We start from the raw sequence: 22,443 nt of genomic DNA on the forward strand, positions 1-22,443 counted from the left end.
GGCTAGAGTGCAGTGGCCGGATCTCAGCTCACTGCAAGCTGCGCCTCCCAGGTTCACACCATTCTCCCGCCTCAGCTTCCCGAGTAGCTGGGACTACAGGTGTCCACCACCTCGCCCGGCTAGTTTTTTGTATTTTTTTAGTAGAGATGGGGTTTCACTGTGTTAGCCAGGATGGTCTCGATCTCCTGACCTCGTGATCCACCCGTCTCGGCCTCCCAAAGTGCTGGGATTACAGGCTTCCATTACATTTTTTATCCTCGTCTGTCTTCAGGCTGATCTAAATATTCTCATTCTCTGTTAGTATTCACCCACAGGTTTCAGTTTTTCCCTTTCCCTTAATCATTTCTCTTTAAATAAAGTTTTTCTTCTATAATAAAAACATAACTTTTGTCTACTTTTTGCAGATTTTCTATTATCCTGTTTCTCTCCTTCCATTGGACTCTGTGACACATGGTCTCATCCAGAGATCTATTTTTCATCATTTACTTTTTATACCAAAATCTGATTTTTAAATAATTCCAATAAAAAAGTCCAAGGGTCACGAAGGACTCTATCCTGCTTTACTCAGTAGCAACTGCGAGTAGTGACCAAATGATCCCTCTGCTCCTCTGACCCCACTTTATTTCTAAACGCAGCAACCTCTGATGTTCAGTCCTATCCCTTTCTATTCCTGTTTATTTGTTTTGTTTTTTCGAGACGGAGTCTCGCACTGTCATCTAGACTGGAGTGCAGTGGTGTGATCTCCGCTCACTGCAACCTCTGCCTCCAGGGTTCAAGTGATTCTCCTGCCTCAGCCTCCTAAGTAGCTGGGATTACAGGTGCCCGCCATGATACTTGGCTAACTTTTTGTATTTTTCGTAGAGACACGTATCACTATGTTGGCCAGGCTGGTCTTGAACTCCTGACCTCATGATCTGCCCAACTCGGCCTCCCAGAGTGCTGCAATTACAGGTGTGAGCAACCACACCCAGCTGCTATTCCTCTTTTAAATTCTCTTAGGACTCCTAGAATCTCAAAATTTTGACCCAGATTCCCTAATCTACATTTCCAGCTCTGAACTGCTTCTTGAGGCCTCTTCTTTCTAGTACACATATTATAGACAATATTCTCAACCACACACTCATACGTTGCTACTTGGTGCAGATTACCTTTGTAGTGAATCATGTCTATTTTGATTGTTATTGATGTTACTTTGCATATAGTATTATTTTCTAATCTCGAAGGGGGCTTGTCTTGCCCTTAGGATATTGACCAGTATATTTTGTCCTTTTTTTTTTTATTATTTTATTTTTTTGAGATGGAGTCACACGCTGTTATCCAGGCTGGAGCACAGTGGCACCATCTTAGCTCATTGCAACTTCCACCTCCTGGGTTCAAGTAATTCTCCTGCCTCAGCTTCCCAAGTAGCTGGGACTACAGGTGCACACCACCATTCCTGGTTAATTTTTATATTTTTAGTAGAGACAAGGTTTCACCATATTGGCCAGGCTGTTCTTGAACTCCTGACCTCAGGTAATCAACCTACCTTGCCCTCCCAAAGTGCTGGGATTACAGGCATGAGCCACTGCACCTGGCCCTTTTTTTTCTTTTATAATGAAAACTTTCCCATGAGAATCAGATGATCAATTGTTTGCCTTTGTTTCCTTGTGAAGAATTTCCTTTCCATAGAGATATGGCATGATGCACATCTTGTTCTCAAGTTTCTTCCAGGGGACACTCAATGATATCATTGGGAAGGCTCCAGTCAAGTAGAGGTCTCCCTTCTTCCCAATCGAGATTCTTCATCTCAAAGTGATGCCCACCAAACGTCTTAATCCAGGTAGTCTCTTGCTTAGAAATTAATGAAATAAGAACTTTCTAGAGAAGTTAGAGGCTACTGATTGAGATGGTTTAAAGCTGTCCCTTATTAAATGTTTTACTCCAAGGCAGACATCAAAATGGCTAATAATTCCATGCCTGATGTCTGACTCACTTCTATGGGAATCTATACAAAACGTTTTATTTATGAGACAGAGTCTCACTCTGTTACCCAGGCTGGAGTGCAGTGGCTTGACCACTGCTCACTGCAGCCTTGATATCCCGAGCTCAAGCGACTCTCCTACCACAGCTTCCCAATGTAGCTAGGACTATAGGCATGCACCCTCAGATAACTGTTAATTTTTGTTTTGTTTTGTTTTGTTTTGTTTGGTAGAAGCAGTGTCTCACTTATATTGTGCTGGCTGGTCTCAAATTCCTGGGCTCAAGCACTGTTCCCGCCTCAGCTTCCCAAAGTGCTAGAATTACTGGCATGAGCCATCTCACCCAACCATGGAATGGTTTGAGAGGCAGTATCTACACAGAAGCCAGAAGGTCTGTGTCGGAATTCCAGCTCTACCAGATACTATTAAATTTCTGTATCTCTGGTTCTTTATCTATGAAGTAGAATAATACCATCTACTTCATTGGGATATTGGGAAGATTAAACCAGGGACTGCACAAGAAGCACTTAGAAAAGTACATGGTGCATAGAGAGCTACAGATAAAATTTGCTTAGAAGCACGTAGAAGAGTACATGGTACATAGTGAGCTACAGATAATATTTGCTATTGGCATAATGTTTACTGTTTTTTATATCTTGACAACTGTGTTAGGCAGGTGGCATTCCAATGGAAGTGGTCTATAGCTCACACTACTGAAAATGGCAGCAAATGGGGAGGGGGAGCGTATAATTTGTAGCTTACTTTTCTCTCTGTATGACTCAGTGGGCAACAGTCAGGTATGTACTACAATGTAAACAGCACCTCCTGGATTGAGTAGGTAGTACATAACCGACAAGACCAGCAGAGACACGCTGAGCCATGGAGCTGAAAACCCTGGACTGTCATTCATAAGACAAGCTGCAGCCAGAACTGTTCAGCTGACAAACTGGCAGCCATCCAGAAATACAGTTCTGGCTATATAGTGAAGGAAGGCAAATTTAGATTCTTTTTTCATACTGAGAAAAACATGAGCATTTGATTGAACAATTCTCCTCTATTAGACTAATTATTTTTAATTTCATATTTAAGTGCTAAAAGTACACTTAGAAGAAAAGATTTACTGTGTCAATGCCTCAAATAAGAAATAATTTGCGGCCGGGCGCGGTGGCTCAAGCCTGTAATCCCAGCACTTTGGGAGGCCGAGATGGGCGGATCACGAGGTCAGGAGATCGAGACCATCCTGGCCTACACGGTGAACCCCGTCTCTACTAAAAAATACAAAAAACTAGCCAGGCGAGGTAGCGGGCGCCTGTAGTCCCAGCTACTCGGGAGGCTGAGGCAGGAGAATGGCGTAAACCCGGGAGGCGGAGCTTGCAGTGAGCTGCTATCCGGTCACTGCACTCCAGCCTGGGTGACAGAGCGAGACTCCGTCTCAAAAAAAAAAAAAAGAAAAAGAAAAACAAGAAATAATTTGCATAGTATAAAGTATTTTGTTCTATGCTAAAAGCTGCCAAGCTAAAATGTTTTTAATTTATACAAGGATAGGTGACATGTATGTCATATATTATTTTCCCTTTAAGCAAACTTATGATGAGACAAAATTATCTTCCATTAAAATTAAAGCCATGTGAAATTAAGGGCTACGTTGTTCTGCAGACTGGGCAACAAGTGCTGAGTCATAAGGTCAGTGAGAGTCGGAACAGTCAGGGAAGGCTTCATGAAGAGAAGATTGCCTGCCAGGTCTGAATGGATAAGGCTAGAGGAGCAGGAACTGAGAAGGCAGGAAGGGCAGCGGGTAAAACGGTGCTGGTGCTGCAATCTGCCCGATTAACTCTGAGGATAAAGTACAATGGCAGGGAGTTAAAAACATATGTCCATATAATAACCTGTAAATGAATGTTCACAGCAGCTGTTTTCATAATAGCCAAAAAGTGGAAACAACCTAAAGGTCCATCAGCTGATGAATGAATGGAAAACTGGTGTAGTCATGAAATAGACTATTATTTGACAATAAGAAGAAATAAACTATTGATATGGGCTACAACATGGATAAAATTCTGAAAACATTATGCTAAGTGAAAGAGCCAGTCAGAAAGGACTTCACATTGTATGACTCTATTTATATAAAATATGCAGACCACACACATCTATGGAGACAAAAGCAGATGGTGGTTGCCTGCAACTGGGGTAGGTGGAGAGACATGGAGAAGGACTGCCATCATAGCTAAGAGATGTGGGGTTGCTTTTCAGAGTGGTGAAAATATTCTAGCATTGAATGTGGTGATGGTTACACAATGCTGTGAATATACTAACAGACACTGAGTTGTACATTTTAGATGGCTGAACAATCTGACATGTGAATTATCTCTCAGTAAAACTGTTTTTAAAATCCAATGGTAGGATCAAGATAATTTTCTCAACTCTCTATTTTGGATGTACATACTCTATCAGATCTGAATATTTCTATGCCATTGCAGTATATTTTAAATGAAAGGGAGATGAAGGCAATGCCTAACTTTTCAAGTAGTTTGTAAATTAACCTAAAGCATGTGCATTTCAAAGAACAGTATGATGGCTTTTCTGTACAAGTTAACCTAGAACCTATGAAACGAATAGGAACAGCTTCTGTGTCCATTCACAAAAGTGAAGAAATAAGAAAACTTTCTGGAACATTCCATTAAACATTCTCCTCTGACTTAATCTGGCTTGCCTCACCAAGGCAATAAGGAAATTATCTAAAAATACTGTTTAACAGGAAAAAAGTCAATTTTCTGTGAGGAATGATGTATAATTCTTAACTTTCCCAAGAGAAAATATTATAAGAGGTATGCAATTATTTTTCAAAATGGCAGAATAAAAGCCAGAGTTTAAGAAATTAGTACGTTATAAAGGTAGTAAAATGGTAATAATTAATTATAATGAAAATACAAAATCAATCTGTCCACTGAAATTAGTATCCTAAAACAGTTTATATTATTCAACCAGCTAAACTATAGACATGTTAAATTCCATACATACTTGACTTCCTACTTGAAATAATTTCTTCTTTGAAGCCCGTGTCTCATCCAAATTAAGATGACAATGTGATGTATCTTCCAGTAGAGACTCTGACATACGAAATTTTTAAGGTGACTGGCCAGTTGTTCTTGAAGTTGCCTTAGAGTCACCTGATAAAATATTTTTGTTACTAATTTTATAAATTGCTTTATTATTAAATTGTTAATATTTAACTCTAATATGCATACTTTGAAAATTATTACCACACACATAGATTCACTTTCTTTTCCTCATTTGTACACATTCTCCTTTATTACTGAATTCATGAGGAACACAGAGGTGTTATCTTCCTGCCAAATTGGTATTCTCTTACAAGACTGATTCAGCCTGCTATTCATTCATCTCAGACCAACTCAACCTGAGTTCCTCACACATTCAGTTGCCTGTTCAAATCCTTCCAACAGATTTCTATCTCAGAATAAAAGTAAAATTCCAATGGCCTTCAAGGCCCTAGGTAACATGGCCTCTACTTCCCTCCCTGACCTCAGCTCCTACAACTCTGTCCTGTATTCACTTCATTCCCACTCTACGTGAACTCTGCCACCCCTCATTACTCTGAAAATGGGGATTCAATGTCAAACTCACAAATCACAGACCGCTACAAGTATCTTTGTACTGGACAAAGTTATATCCAAATGATAGTCATTGAGACTTAAAATGTAAATTATGAGCTAATTATTAATAAAAATATTCAAAGTAAATTATAAATACCTACCAGTGGGAACATTAAATCAAATATTTTTTGCTAAAATTTACCACATTTATTCCAAATTGTGATTTTATAACAAGTAGATGTCTTTCAAATATTAAGTGGTCAGAAAAATACATAATGTGAGACTGACATATTTTCAGACTTAAGTCACATTAATATGAGTCAAAATAAAGTTATACTAACTAAAATACATAAAAGAGCCACTGAAGGAAAAGCACCACAAGACACAGCAACATACTTCAGTTCACCTGGGAAATCTAGAATTAAGTGTCAAAGTGGCTCACTTAATTGAATCTTAATTTCAAAATACTAATTTCAGGTACAAGCATTTCCGTTTATCTGCTTCATTGTGGTCTTAAAATGTGGCAACATAAAGACATTAAATTTGTTATCTCAGCAGTATAAGACTACATAGCTTATGAACATTACTCTGTAGCTACTACAATTTCATAGGTGACAATGTCTTTACTCAAAGAAAGCATCTGTCAGCTCTACCTTTTATTTCCTGGAAACAAGGTATGTTTCCAAGCTGATACAGTAAACATATTTTTTTAGTTTTTTATTAAAACAGCTTTGTTAAAATATGATTTCCATACTACATATTTATCTGTTTTAACATACAGTTCAAAGATTTTTAGTAAATTTACTAGTCGTGCAACCATCCCTACAATCCAGCTTTAGAACATTTTCATCACTCCAGGACAATCCCTCATGCCCATCAGCAGTCACGACCCATTTCCAGCCCCAGCCCTACACAAACATTCATCTTCTTTCTGTCCCTATATATGTCTTTTCTGGATGTTTCATGAAACAGAATTATACAGTATGATAAATACACTTTCCTCTATTTATTTTTATATTGAATTAGATTCAACATATAGCCACAATTAAATGTTTAAATTTTCTTTCTGGAAGGTTAAAAATATTTATCTTTCTTCATACTTACTTCTCCTCTGCTTCTTCTTTTACATGCTGAAACAGTTTTTCTTTTACAGAATTATATTCATTCATTAATTTCTTATTTTTCTCTTCTAGAAGATCTTTCTTTCCACTCTCAAGACAGCCTCCCTGGATATTAATTACTATCTCTTTATCATTGCCTTCCTTATGAGCACCCTCTAGTTGTCGTTTAAGCAAGAGATTTTCACATTCTAGTTGACACAGTCTCTCCTCTACACAGTTGTGCTTTCCGGTGGATTGACTCATTTAGCTTCCTCATTTGGATGCACCTGCTCCATTTCCTTTATTCGATGCTGTGCTTGCCTCTGGTGCATCTGCACACTTTCTAAAGCCAATGTCTTTTCCCTGAGAGCATCTCTTGTCTCATGGAGCTTACCTTTTAAGGTATTTAACTTCATCCCAGATTTAGAAAATTGTCCAGTAAGCAACTCATTTTTATCTTTTAGTTGAGAAATAGTAGAACTCATTTTTTTATGTACAGAAAAATTATATGCTCTCTGTAAAACGAATTCTAGGCTTTTTGTTTCTACACTTTCATTGTGCTCATCCATAGCAGCAGCCAGTCTAGAATGGAGGAATTCAACTTCAGCTTCCAGCCTGTCTGTGCGGTGTTTTTCCTTCTCCAATTTTGAATTCAGCCTTGTATTCGCAGCTTTGAGGTCATTAAGCTGTTGACAACACTGGGACATTTTTTTTGTTATTTTCTCATTGAGTCTTGCACTCTTTTCAAAGTTAGCATTTATTTCTCTAATACTTTTAATTTCCTGAATATATTCCTTTTCCTTTTTGAGACTGTCATTTTTTATTACATATAATTCCCATCTGAGTGTGGCAATATCTCCCTTCAACATGCAATTTGTATATATCACATCCTTCTTTTTTCCATAACTTTGAAAATCCTAAATAAAACAAAAGAAATTTTCAGCTAGCACTCAATAAAATAACATCATGGTTATCTCTGAAGTGAAAGAACAACCTGTACATTCATGCAATTAAAAGTTGCTGTAAGTGGATATCCAACTGGAGAAAAAGTTGAAGCAAAACCTTGAACCTTACAGAGCATAAATTTCAAAAAGTTCAAAAATTTATTTGAAGTCAATGAATCCATAAAACTAAAAACACATGCATACACACTGGAGAATTTTTAAGAATATCAGAATTGGAAAAGCCTTTCTCTGAACAAACTCAAAGCATAAAGTAAAATATTAAGTAATTTGACTAAATTAAAATATTGGAAAAAGGAAATTGCATTTATATTCTGATACCTAACCCAGACACCACCCTATAGTAAAAGCTTTACCTCCATGTGTATTTGGACAGATAAAATTTCTCAAAGTTTTAAAAGTTCTGTTTCTGGCCGGGCGCGGTGGCTCAAGCCTGTAATCCCAGCACTTTGGGAGGCCGAGACGGGCGGATCACAAGGTCAGGAGATCGAGATCATCCTGGCTAACACGGTGAAACCCCGTCTCTACTAAAAAAATACAAAAAACTAGCTGGGCGAGGTGGCGGGCGCCTGTAGTCCCAGCTACTCGGGAGGCTGAGGCAGGAGAATGGTGTAAACCCAGCAGGCAGAGCTTGCAGTGAGCTGGGATCGCGCCACTGTACTCCAGCCCGGGCGACAGAGCAAGACTCTGTCTCAAAAAAAAAAAAAAAAAAAAAAAAAAAAAGTACTGTTTCCCTGATAATATTGTATTGTGATTTGACTCAAAATTTTTTTAGTCAGTTATAAGAATTTCATTTACTAAATCATAAATCTAGACATTGTACTAAGCACTTCTACAAACATACATTGATGAACTTATTTAGTTATCACAATTCTTAAAAAGAGAGGTTAAAAATATAAGCAAGCTGCAGGATTTTCCCAGGGCTTCTGACTCTACTTCTAGTTCTCCACCAGATCACAGTTACTTCTGTGGTGTAAATATATCAACACAAAAACAGAGAAACAAAAAGACACAGGCATAAAATGTGTCTTCTGTCTTTGTCACCTGGATTCTCCATGAAATAGCCAGATCAAGAGGATGTGACCTTGTGGGGCTTCAGAAACAGAAAAGAAGCTTTCCCTTTTCTGCACTAAGCTATTATTTTCACCACTGCCTTTTATCCTTATTTTTTCATTTGGATCCTGGGATATAAAAAAAGTGAAGGTGCTCACTGAAACAGAGGGACCAAAGTTTACCACAACACAAGGAGCAGAGTGAAACTACTGAGTTGCTACTGCAGAATCCTGGAAAATGAGATGTTCCCCAAGTTTACATTCAGTTACCACAAAAGTTTATAGCTGGAAGATTTACAGTATAGTTGTATACTCTAGCCCCATTATCTACTTGATAATGGAAGTAAAACCAAGAAATATTAAATAATTCACCCAAAGCTCCTACGGTGGCATTACCTAGCATTTCATGGCACCAAAAGGGAAGATACAATTAAATACTGCTGAATTACATAAATTACCAGATAAATATATCAAATTAGTCAGATAAATTAAAAGTGTGACTTTGGCAAAGCAATTTAATGCCTCAGAGGATAGCGGGAGGCCTCATCTGCTTTCACTTTGAAAGAAGAAAATCTCTAGATTTTTGTCTTTAGAATACAATGTACAGAACTCAGCTTTCTACTATAGAGTCAAATGATAAATTTTTGGCTAAGGAGTTATGCTACTTATATGATAAAATTATACACATCAAAACTTACCATATTTTATTAAACAACATAATATAAAAGTGTGATTCATTGGGAGGCTGAGGCGAGTGGATCACAAGGTCAGGAGATCGAGACCATCCTGGCTAACACAGTGAAACCCCGTCTCTACTAAAAATACGATAAACTAGCCGGGTGCGGTGGTGGGCGCCTGTAGTCCCAGCTACTCGGGAGGCTGAGACAGGAGAATGGCGTGAACCTGGGAGGCGGAGCTTGCAGTGAGCCGAGATTGTGCCACTGCACTCCAACCTGGGCGACAGAGCGAGACTCCGCCTCAAAAAAAAAATTTAAAAAAAAGTGTGATTCAACAGAAACATTGGAGAGTGGTGATTTTTTAAAAATATGCAAAAGTATATGTATTTGTTTCCAAAAATATTTAAAATGACCATGACGGAGTTATAAGTTTAAACAGTTTGAGTCAAACAAATAAACTTCCATGCATGAAAGTACATTAAACAGACATCTTTGGCTGATAATATTTGTTGCAACTCTCAAGCCTGGATACATTTTCAAGTCTCTTCTCAGTCATTGTTTCCCTCCCATTGTGTTACCATTTTATCATTTAAATAAATGTAATTCATCTTTAAATGAATACAGTAAGAAGAATCTAGGCCAGGCGCAGTGGCTCACGCCTGTAATCCCAGCACTTTGGGAGGCTGAGGCAGGTGGATCACAAGGTCAGGAGATAGAGACCATCCTGGCTAACATGATGAAACCCCGTCTCTACTAAAAATACAAAAAATTAGCCGGGGGCAGAGGTGGGCGCCTGTGGTCCCAGCTACTCGGGAGGCTGAGGCAGGAGAATGGCATCGGCCCGGGAGGCGGAGCTTGCAGTGAGCCGAGATCGCGCCACTGCACTCCAGCCTGGGCGACAGAGCGAGACTCCGTCTCAAAAAAAAAAAAAAAAAAAAAAAAAAAAAAAAAAAAAAAGAAGAAGAATCTAGAGCTTATTTCTTTAGCAATTTTCTTGATGTTTAGCTGATTCAGAAGGTCACATGGTATATGGCTAAATTATTTTCCCAGGCCATGTGCTACTTGGAAGACTGATAGTGAGACTTAGGTTGACTAATGAACAAATATTATGAGAATGTTTTCCAGAACTGTCATTTAAATAGCAGCACTAATCTACTTTGACACATAATTACATATTTAGATAACCCCCACTGTAACTATACACATGAGATTTTCTTGAGTAGAAAACCAGAATGAATCAGATAATTTATAAAAAGAGAAGTAGCAAGTGAACCTCTTTCTTTTTATAGTTGAACTTTCTTTCTTCAAAGCCAGGAACTCTGCTTGTAACATGCCCACCTCATTCTTAAGCCTTTGCATATCTTGCTGTAAGTCTTCTAGATATCCTTTTGATGTTCTGTCACTACGGATTGGATAATAACTCACATTTTCTCATTCAGGTTTCATGCTTTTATAGCTATTAGCAGTGGGACTGTCATATGTGGCTCCCTGAAACATACTTGCCAGTCATCTTCTAAGCTTTAGAAGAGCTTCTAAGTTCCATATGGCTTGTGGAACAAGTGCTGTATTGGATTTTTGCTTTTGTAAGTGTCTGTAACAGCAGAAATCCTGTGGCTTTCTATCTGTATCACATGCCTCATTTCTTTGGAGTGAGAAAACCACAAATCAAAAAGACTTTTTGGATCTCTAGACTGAGGCCAATGTCTAATTTCCAATTAGTGGTATTTTGGTTTGTATTTTTTGTCATTTGCATATCAAACTCTTGATCTTCTTTCATTTCAACCATAACTACTGGGTTCCTTAATTTTTCAATTTCTGTATCATTACAACAATTCTCTTCATCTCTGAGAAACAGGTTACATGTCTGGTTTGTTATAATTTTTACAGTCTGATTTATTTTCATTTGTGTAAAGCTTAGAAGATGACTGACAGGTGTGTTTTAGGGACCCAGAGTATAAATGCAATGAAAAGACATGTTTGTGATGGGCTCCTTCTGTTTAGGCAATGCCTGGGATACTACAGAGTTAGACACTCCAAGATGCATCTGCTTCCTTGCAGTCAGGGATATGATTCATCAGATTAGAGGGCACTCCCTTTAACTTTGTCCCTCTCCAGAGTTGCTATGTAAGAGCTCTTCCTCAGGACACACAGTAATTTTGGATTTTTCAAAACTTTCACCAATCTTCAGTTGAACTTCCTTGTAATGAATTTTAAAAGAAGTCTTGAATATACAGATAATACCCTCTTTATCACAATTCTTACTCAGTTCTGGTTCTTGAGACTTTTTTTTTTTTTTTTTTTTTTTTTTTTTTGCAGGTGCAAAAGTGGAAAATTAATTTGCTTGTTTTGTTTCTCAGATGTCTTTTCTGTTAGGGTGCATGTTTTAAAACTAACTTTATTCTGAATTAAGTATGAACAAAAAATAGAAAATAATTAAAATTTAACTGTAAAACTTAATCTATGTTTTGCTACCCCTAAGTTACTGGATTATAACTAAGAAGTAAAAAATAATTTGCCTTGGCTTAACATAGGAGAAAAACATGAACCAGCAAGCTTAACTCTCACTGTTAGTTTGGACTAAACTTAATTCATTATGAAATCTTCCAGAAATGGGTTCACAGATGATATGTAGTATTCTAAAAGCTTTCTTTCTTAAAAGGATTTTGACCTTAGCATACCATAAATAGTGAACCCCTACAGTAAATTCATATTTCTGAAGATTAACTGGAGAGTAGGCAAATGCTAAATTATTAGAAGCCAAAATGAACACCAATCAGAAAGAGAAGAAAATTTTTAGATTCTACTTCAAATGCTATACTGTAATGTGTGTGTTATCTGGATAGATTATTTCTTATATTCAGTTCTAATGTATTCTAAGTTCCACTAGTGACAGTGGAATAAAAGATTTTAATAACATTTACTATTTATGTTAAAATAAGAAAGTTATTGTTTGTACCCTGACACCAAAGTCCCATTCTGGAAGTCATAATTCTCTTAACAGGCAGTTGGGTTGATTGTATGACCCCATCCTCTCCCTGAACATAGACACTGAAGGCAACCAGAGACCAAAAAAAACAGAAGAAGTTTTTAACCTCAGCACTGGTGACCGGCAACATAAAACTGCAAAGTTTGAACCACTGGGAATGATGCCTCCTTTAGCAGGAGTTGAACTCAGTGGCCATCACTGTCCAATTGTTCATAATTTCTCTAGCTTAGTGATACAACTCCATTTTTGATGTTACTTTCTTTATCGTGAGGAAGGTTATAAAAATAAAAGAGCAAAGAGACTTCTGGAAATTTCTGGCCTCAAGTCCAAGGGTACAGATAGCTATGAGTTACTACAGACTGTAAGAATATTTTAAATTTTATAACTGGCTAAAATGTTTTAAAATTAAATATGAAATTACGATCTGTTGGATTCTAAAAGGATAGTTTAAAAGGTCACTTCATTTGGACTATGCTATGTTATTAAAGAAAAACCAACTAACCAACCAATAGCAAACCAGGAATTTAAATTGCTACATACATACCTGTGGCTGTTTACTTTCACTTCTTTCAAGCATTTCTTGGTTTTCCTCTGAAGCCACTTTTAAGTCGTGTTCTGCTGACAAATCCGTATGTTAAGATGAATGACTTAGAACAGTTAAAGACTATAATCTTTATAAAAATGGATATAAAACAACATATACTTTTATTTCATAAATGGAGAGTTTAAATGAAGCTTAATGTTTACTGGAATATTTACATTTTTAAGAAATACTTCTAATTATCTAAAACTTCAACAAACCACTTGGGGAGACACTAGATATCAGCAGGTTCAAGCCATGCAAAAGTCTCAGGGTCACCCACAAATTATTCCACCCAACATAAATAAACAAAACTGCTGGAAACAAAGCAAAATTTAAAAATACAGTAAAAACATATAAAGTAATACTTTATTCTCTACTTCATAATAGTATCTTTTCAACAATATGCTAAGTGAGTTATTTACTAATAATTTGCAAAATTTTGTTACCATTAAACCTTTATTAGTGTATATCCTGATTTTTACATCTGAAATGTTTTCCTCTACTATTCTGACAAATTTATTTCATGTTTTAAGACTCTGAATGTAGGCTGGGCACAGTAGCTCACACCTATAAACCCAGCACTATGGAAGGCCTAGGAGGGAGACCTGCTCGAAGCCAGGAGTTTAAGAGCAGTCTGGAGACCACAGAGAAACCCTGACTCTACAGCAACTTTGCCAGGCATGGCGGGGTGTGCCTGTAGTCCCGCAGCCTGGAGACCACAGAGAAACCCGGACTCCACAGAAACTCTGCCAGGCATGGCAGTGTGTGCCTGTAGTCCCGCAGCCTGGAGACCACAGAGAAACCCAGACTCTACAGAAACTCTGGCGGGCATGGTGGTGTGTGCCTGTAGTCCCAGCTACTTAAGAAGCTGAGGCGAGAGGATCCCTTAAGTCCGGGAGTTTGAGTTTGCAGTGAGTCTCGATCATGCCATTGCACTCCACCCTGGGTGACAGAGTAATAACTTGTTTCCAAAAACGAAAAAAGAAAAAAAGGCTCAGAGTGCTATGTGAAGTCCTCCTTGAATCCGGCTATCTTTCTGCACATATACAGGTGTCTCCTTCCTTGGGGACCTCTTAGTACTTTGTCGTTTTCTAGTGTCACTCCGCCATCTGAACTGTGCATCATGTCTTTCCATGTCTATCCCCCTTGCTGCTAGACTGAAGGAATCTTCTTCTTATACACAGTCTTTATTTTACTAAATGTTTATGGAGTTCTTGCTAAGTGGTAAGCACTGGGGTTTAAAGAATGGGAATAAAAGTCATCGGGGATGGCCTTTCTAGAGATCGTGCCTGAGCGGAGACTTAGACAGTGAGGTTCACCAGATTAAAGCAGGCAGAGGGCAGGAAAGGTAGCGCATGCCAGGCAGTGGCAAGAGAGGGAGAGAAGCCTCCCAGAGCGTATTTGTCTACATGAGAGATGGTGACAGGGGCATTACCAGCAGCTCAGTAATGCCAGAAAAAAGGGCAGAGAGAGAAGGGGCTGCAGATGGAGATTTGGGCAGAAGCCAGTTTCTGAAAGCCTTATATATACCAACTATTATTGTCATTTCTTAAATTTTTTTAAAAAGCAAAACAAATTTAAAAAGCATAATTCCAAGAAAAAGACCTACATTTTATTTTATCTTATCTTATTTGACTTGATTTTTATCAGAGATGGGGTCTCACTCTGCCACCCAGGCTCCAGTGTAATGTCGCTATCATAGCTAACTGCAGCCTCAAACTTCTAGGCTCAAGCAGTTCTCCTGCTTCAGCCTCCCAAGTAGCTGGGATTACAGGTGCAGAACACCACACCCAGCTACATTAAAAAAAAACAGACATGGGGTCTCGCTATGTTGCCCAGGCTGCTGGACCTTCTGGCCTCAAGGGATCTTTCTATCTCAGTCTCCAACACTATTGGGATTACAGGCAGGAGCCACCATCCCCAGCAACACCAATATTTTCAAATGAATAAAGTGGAGCTCCATCATTTTATTTTATCATGGATGGGTGAAAACCTTGTAATAAGGCTTGTATACTCCGTGGATTTGTGACAAGGAAACTATAGCATTAACTGCGGCTGAAGCCTCCCTTGTCTCCCAGTCTCTTTACATGGTTAAGAGTAGAGTAGCTGAGACTACAGGTGCCTGCCACCGCGCCCGGCTAATTTTTTGTATTTTTAGTAGAGACGGGGTTTCACCATGTTAGCCAGGATGGTCTCCATCTCTTGACCTCGCAATCTGCCCACCTCAGCCTCCCAAAGTGCTGGGATTACAGGCATGAGCCACCGTGCCCGGCCAGTGTGTTACCTTTTGCACCTTCTTCTTTTTACAAATTTGCAGGCTTCATAGCTGTTGTTTCTGTGAAACATGCAAGCTTGTTAGATATTCCTTCTGCAAAACATCATCCCTCTGCCTCCTTGCCTGGCAAAGTTTCACTCACTCTGCATGCTTCCCCTAAATCCTATCCATTTTTCAGAAGCTTGTACTCATCACCACACATTTAAAGGTGGATGTCATCTCATGAACATAATAAATACCTAGTCAGTAATACCTATATGCTCCCAGGTGACATCTATCCTCCATTGATCCTCTACATAAGGGGTCAGCACACTACAGACCACAGGCCAAATCCTGCCTACCATATGTTTTATCTTAATAAAGTTTTAGGAGAGTACAGTCGGGCCTGCTCACTGACATGCTACCTATGACTGCTTTCACACTACAATGGCAGGGTTGAGTAGCTACAACAGAGACCACATGGCCTTCAGCTGCTTAAATCATTCTTGAAAAGAGAGAGTAAGAGAGAGAGACCGACCACATGGGCTAAAATATTTCCTACTTGGCCCTTTACAGAAAAAGCCTGCCAATCCCTGCTTTATACCCTGAACAGAGTGCCCTAAATCTCAAATCTAATCTAATGCCTCCCCTACTCATGATTTTCCAGTGAATTTCTAGACCAAACACTGCTGGCTCCCTATCCAGGAGCAGTTCCTTATTGTTGCTTGCTGGAGAAACACAAATCTATTTGGATATTTATTATCCCAATACCCCTCCCCAGCTTCAAAAGAGAAATGATTATTCTAAGCTAATCACATTTGCTTTCCCAGTGCCTGGTTTAGGAATGCGCATGTGGTGTGACCCAGCCAATAAAATATTACAAAAAGGGCCAGGCATGGTGGCTCATGCCTGTAATCCCAGCACTTTGGGAGGCCAAGGTGGGCAGATCATGATTTCAAGAGATCAAGACCATCCTGGCCAACATGGTGAAACCCTGTCTCTACTAAAAAAAAATACAAAAAACTAGCCGGGCGAGGTGGCGGGCGCCTGTAGTCCCAGCTACTCGGGAGGCTGAGGCAGGAGAATGGCGGGAACCCGGGAGGCGGAGCTTGCAGTGAGCTGAGATCCGGCCACTGCACTCCAGCCTGGGCGACAGAGCGAGACTCCGTCTCAAAAAAAAAAAAAAAAAAAAAGAAGAATACAAAAATTAGCTGGGTGTGGTGGCAGGCGCCTGTAGTCCCAGCTACTTGGGAGGTTGAGGCAGGAGAATCACTTGAACCTGGGAGGTGAAGGATGCAGTGAGCCAAGATCATGTCACTGCACTCCAGCCTGATGAGAGAGCAAGACTCTGTCTCAAAAAAAAAAAAGAAAAAAAAAAATTACAAAAAGTCCCCTGCATACTTCTGAGTTTTCTCCCAATTTAATAGACACATGTGAAGAAAAGCAGCCCTTCCAGCTTTAGATACTATCTTGTGAGAACATCATGTTTAGAGCTGTTGCTAAGTAGCCAACCATGAAAGGAGAAATGAACAAGATACTGCCAACATCATAGCTGAGAGAGGAACAAGTGGGATCCAATTATATCACTGGACAACCAAACGAAGTCTGGTTCTTATGGTTTTGGCCACTGTTAGCTAGGTCTTCTAGTATTTGCAGCCAAAAGCATTCTACCCGAGAAGTTTCCCCTGGCCTACAGGATAAGATCTACTCATTTCTATACTATTAAAAGTCTTTTATTGAACTTGTTTCTAGACACAGGTAAAACAACAACAACAAAATCTTTGCTAAGCTTGCCTTCACCGGCACATGCTGCACATAATAAATACATAATAAATAATAACTATAAGCTATTTTCACCTCATTACCAACCACTCCCATATAATTTTTTTTGCACTAGTAAATTTGAACTGCTCATAAACTCTACAAAGTTCACGCAGGTATCCTACGTTTTAAAATTGCTCCTCCTTTTTAAAAAACTTTCATTCTTCACGGCTGCTTCTTCTGTCAAACATGCAACTTGTTAGATATTCCTTCTGCCAAGCATCATCCCTCTGCCTCCTTATTGGTGAAGTTCCACTCACTCTGCATGCTTACCCTAAATTCGACCCAGATTTTAGAAGCTTGCATTCATCACCACAAATCTAAAAGTGCCTGGCACATACTGAACATAATACATACATAATAAATTATAACAATAAACTCCCAGATGACATTGGGCACACAGTAAGCACTACATAAGGTAGTAAATAAATGACAATGGTATTCACAGTCTCCTAACTGTATTTTTTAAATGGATTTTGTAACATTGGAAAAATGCTTAGTCCACAAAAGACACGATAGTTATTTTTTAAGTGGAAAAGTGTATGAATGAATTAAAATACTTTTTCTTAAAAATTCTGGTAAAAAAACACAAAAATTAAATAGTTATCTGTATTCTGAGTACCTTAAAGACAAAAACTATTCAATTCCATCTTATCTGCTGTGATTTGCCAAACCTAACTTATAGAAGTAGTTTGATAAATATGTACTAAATTAATGGTGTCTTTATACAGTTCAGATTGTACAATGCATTTGGTGTTATATTTTTGTTTTTGTGAACCATTTTTATAATTTTATTATATTTTTTGAGCCTCGAGTTTGGCTAATGTAATATTTATTATGATCATCTTTTGCCTAATGGTAACAGACTTTTTTTTTTTTTTTTTTTTTTTTTGAGATGGAGTCTTGAGTCTTGCTCTGTCACCCAGGCTGGAGTGCAGTGGCACAATCTTGGCTCACTACAATCTCCACCTCCTGGGTTCAAGCAATTCTCTTGGCTTAGCCTCCCAAGTAGTTGGGATTACAGGTGCTTGTCCCCGTGCCTGGCTAATTTTTGTATTTTTAGTAGACATGGGGTTTCACCATGTTGGTTAGGCTGGTCTCAAACTCCTGATCTCAAGTGATCTGCCTGCCTCAGCCTCCCAAAGTGCTGGGATTACAAGCATGAGCCACTGCGCCCAGCCTGGTAACAGACTATCTTGTTCCAACAAAATTAATATTTTAATTGTTCAGCACATTTTTAAAAATAGCTTGTTCTAAGAAGTGAATATACCTCATGAGGTTCCAACTTATGGAGAATGAGGAAAAAAATAGACCTTGTTTGTATAAGCATACGTAGCATAACTTCTGCTTCTTGTAAAGGAGTTACTTTCCCATCTTCTGCATTCAGTAGGTATCTTCAAAAATAATCTCCTATTTGTATGGGTGCACACTGGCTCAGTTTTATGGTTCTTATTTCCATTTGTTTACGGTATCAGAAAGGGATTGTTGAGCTCCCAGTTCTGAAGAGAGTTACTTTCTTAGTGACACAGACTCCTGTGTAATACAGTTGACCCTCAAACAACAGAGTTTGAACTGCAGGGGCCCACTGAGATGCAGATTTTCCTTCTGCCTCTGCAACCCAGAGACAGCAAAACCAACCTTTTTTCTTCTTCCTCAGCCTAATCAACCTGAAGATGATGAAGATGAAGATCTTTGGGAGGATTCACTTCTGCTTTATGAACAGTAAGTGCATTTTTTCCTTTTCTATGATTTTCTTTATAACAGCTTCATTTCTCTAGCTTACTTTATTGTACAAACATAGTATCTAATAATGCAGCACACACCACATATGTGTTCATGGACTGTTCATGTTATCAGTAAGGCTGCCAGTCAATGGTAGGCTATTAGTTAAGTTTGGAAGGAGTCAAAGTTATACTCAGATTTTCAACTGCACAGGGATCAGAGCCACTAACCACCTTATTATTCAAGAATCAACTATAATTAATATTTATTTACAAAATACAAACCATTTATTATAAAAATTAAATAGAAGATCCATTTGCATCACAAGTCCAATTTGTAATAATGTGATTATAGAGGAAAATAAAACATACTAACTTAAAAATCTAATTTTTTATATTTACACAAAAATATCATGTAGAATTTCAGGGAACATAAGTAGGTAAATGCATGGTTTTCAGACAATACTGCGAGATTATGAATTAGCTACAACTAACTTGTTAATTCTGAATTCTAAACTAAAGAAATTAAATTTAAAAATTAATTTATATACATATATATTTAAAACTGCTCTTTTATGATTAAAACTATATAATCTTACTTTTTTTTTTTTTTTGGAGATGGAGTCTTGGCTCTTTTATCCAGGTTGGAGTGCAGTGGTGCGATCTCAGCTCACTGCAACCTCCACCTCCCAGGTTCAAGTGATTCTCCTGCCTCAGCCTCCTGAATAGCTGGGATTACAGGTGCCTGCCACCACGCCTGGCTAATTTTTGTATTTTTAGTAGAGACGGGTTTTGCCATGTTAGCCAGGCTGGTCTCAAACTCCTGACCTCAGGTGATCCACCTGCCTTGGCCTCCCAAAGTGCTGGGATTACAGGTGTGACCCATTGTGCCTGGCCTATCTTACTTTTTAAAATCAATAAGACCACCAAGAGAAAGGAGAAATTTACTATAAGAAATCTTACCTTGACTGTCGTTTTGAAGATCATTTTAAAGTATCTTATTTTTATGTTCCAAAATTTGTTGTTGGATGCTATGCATAATAAATGTAATAAATAAAATTACTATTTTAATAGTGATATGAAAAATAATTACCAAATATATTAAATTCTTAAAGCATTTCAGACAATATAAGAGCTAATATCAGAACTCTAATGTCCTATACACTTTAAAATTTTAGGCTCTATAAACTTACTAAGCTTCTGATTAAAGAAGAAAAACATGAAGTACTCATAAACTGAGAGAAGCGTAGCTCAGTAAATTAATTCTAGTTAGCTTAATATCCTGGAAAGTGTCCTGCACTCAGAGTAAGTCCTCACTCTGTAACCCATAGGTATTTTGTTTTTAGACCAGTTGCTTCTCTTAGGCTCCATGGCTTTTTCAAAAAAATAAGGATTTTACTACCTTACTTCACTAGGTTGTTAGGAGAATGTAATGAGATAACGTGTTTAAATATTCAGAGAAATAGTAAAGCAATGGAATAATTTATTCTTGAACTGTATTGCTGAAACAATTTTGGAATCTCAAAACCTGATGGGCGTTTTTTCATCAGTTCTAATATTTGAATGTCACAGTTTTCAGAAAATGTTACTAAGTGCTAATTTTGGTTATCAGTTCTATTCATTGTGGCTTGTAGTTCAGGGCATTTTAGCTAATTCATAACTTGTAACTAAATTTATATATAAATATATTATTATCTCATTAAAATAATTACCTAATTGTTCACTATTCCTGAGCTCATCAATCACACCAAGGGCAGAAAACTCATAAATGTCAAAACCTGACTTGGACAACTACCATTCCTTCTCTACTTCCTCAAACTCAGAGCCAGCAGGTCTGTGTTAGAGGCTGCATCTTCTTGGTCCTCTCCAACTGACATACAAGACAAAACCTGGCTTGTCTTGTTTTTTGGTTCCATGAAAGAGATGCAAGTTAACATTTCCTCATTTCCAAGTCCTGGACTAACAACATATTTGCATGTACCATCCCATACTCAGCGCTGTTCTCATTTCACAGATCACCTTACATGAATACTTTTATAATAACAGTAACAACAATTTCAATATTAGATGTCTCCTGTTTTGGTCTGACTTGCACTGTTTCCTTGGAGCTAGTTAACAAATAGTCAAATGACCTTCTTGGGACTGTGCAAAATGTGGAATGCTTTCTGAATCTGTGTGCCATCCTTAGGCAGCAGCCATGCTTATCTGCTCTGTATTGATCCAGTCTTAGAATATGTGCTGCTGAAACAAGTATAAAGCCCTGTTTTATACATGGACACTCATGAGTCATGGATGAGCTTAGCTCTGTTAAATCCAAATTACCTACTTTAGATACAGAGAATTCTATTGAATGACCTCCTGTGAGGTAGAATTTTAAAATATTTTAAAAACTTGAAGTAGAGATGCAAGTAGCCTGAGAGATTTTCATTATTATGGAAACACATTACTTGAGGGGCCAACTGCAAGTTGGTGCCCACAACTCTATTGAAGGATAATGTGGAGCCTTCTGCTATCTAACAAAAGCTGCCACACCAGACAGAAAAAAACCTCAAGGTACAGATGTGATAACAAAAGGGAAAGGGAGCTCTGATCTCTTCCTGCAACATTATTTGAACGTCCCTGACTGCTGAGAACAAGCCCAACTGAATTTGCTAGAGAAAAGATGAACACAGGTCTCAAAGGATAACTTACCATCAAGGTCTAGGCTCAGCCTAGCTAAGAGGTGGGCAAGAAATAAGGTTTTTAGTGTTACGGCAGGGGTCGCTTTACTTACTCTGTGTGTGGGTAAAGCCAGGAGGCCTTGCTGGCAGAGCAGCGTGCTGGGAACAATGGCTGAACGTATGTACAGGAACTAAAAAACACAGTGGCTGTGAGCTTTGTGTGTGAGTCACACGAAGAGTGAGGGATCTGAGTCAGTAAAGGCATCACAAGCCACGCGCGGTGGCTCACGCCTGTAATCCCAGCACTTTGGGAGGCCGAGGCGGGCAGATTACAAGGTCAGGAGATCGAGACCATCCTGGCAAACACGGTGAAACCTCGTCTCTACTAAAAATACAAAAAAATTAGCCAGGCGTTGTGGTGGGCACCTGTAGTCCCAGCTACTCAGGAGGCTGAGACAGAAGAATAGCGTGAACCCAGGAGGCGGAGTTTACAGTGAGCAGAGATCACGCCACTGCACTCCAGCCTGGGCAATAGAGCAAGACTCTGTCTCAAAAAAAAAAAAACAAAAACAAAAACAAAAAAACAGTAAAGGCATCACTGTAGCTGTGAACTGTGTGTGAGTCACCACAAAGACTGAGGGATCTGAGTCAATAAAGGCAACACCATAGCTGTGAACTGTGTGTGAGTCACCACGAAGAGTGAGGGGTCTGAATCAGTAAAACCATCCTGGTGGCAAAGGTCAATCATTACCAGATTGCAGGACCAGTTACCATGGCAGCAATACAGCAAGTGAATCAATGGAAACCACAGAATGTTTAGAATGGCCTTTCTCCCCCAGTTTTCTGACTTGTAAAGCAAGATTGTCTTCCTTGGACTTAGGGAACCCCTTAGCTTTTTGAAAAATTCAAAGGATGAAGGCATAGGAGATAGCCCCAGGGGACAATGCAAGACTTTCTGCTAAACTGGGCATTTCAAGACCCAATAACTAATTAGAAAAGCCAGGCCAGGCATGGTGGCTAGCAGTTTGGGAGGCTGAGGCAGGAGAATCTGTTGAGCT

The 22,443-nt window shown here is 38.7% G+C and overlaps 1 protein-coding gene and 1 non-coding gene across 2 annotated transcripts in view; both read right to left on the reverse strand.

The window, feature by feature from the left end:
* LOC103247844 (uncharacterized) overlaps positions 1-22,443 on the reverse strand; it is a 52,321-nt gene that overhangs the window by 25,400 nt on the left and 4,478 nt on the right. Inside the window, exons 3-4 of the mRNA XM_073018624.1 lie at positions 19,689-19,756; positions 12,891-12,961 (exon numbers count right to left, since the gene is read on the reverse strand). The gene's annotated coding sequence lies outside the window, so the exon portion shown is untranslated. The remainder of the gene's footprint in view (positions 1-12,890; positions 12,962-19,688; positions 19,757-22,443) is intronic.
* Positions 20,873-20,975, reverse strand: LOC140712344 (U6 spliceosomal RNA). Its single transcript, XR_012093873.1, has one exon. It is a non-coding gene; the product is annotated as a U6 spliceosomal RNA (small nuclear RNA).

Source organism: Chlorocebus sabaeus, chromosome 8 (assembly GCF_047675955.1).
Source record: "Chlorocebus sabaeus isolate Y175 chromosome 8, mChlSab1.0.hap1, whole genome shotgun sequence".
Classification (NCBI taxonomy): Eukaryota; Metazoa; Chordata; class Mammalia; order Primates; family Cercopithecidae; genus Chlorocebus; species Chlorocebus sabaeus.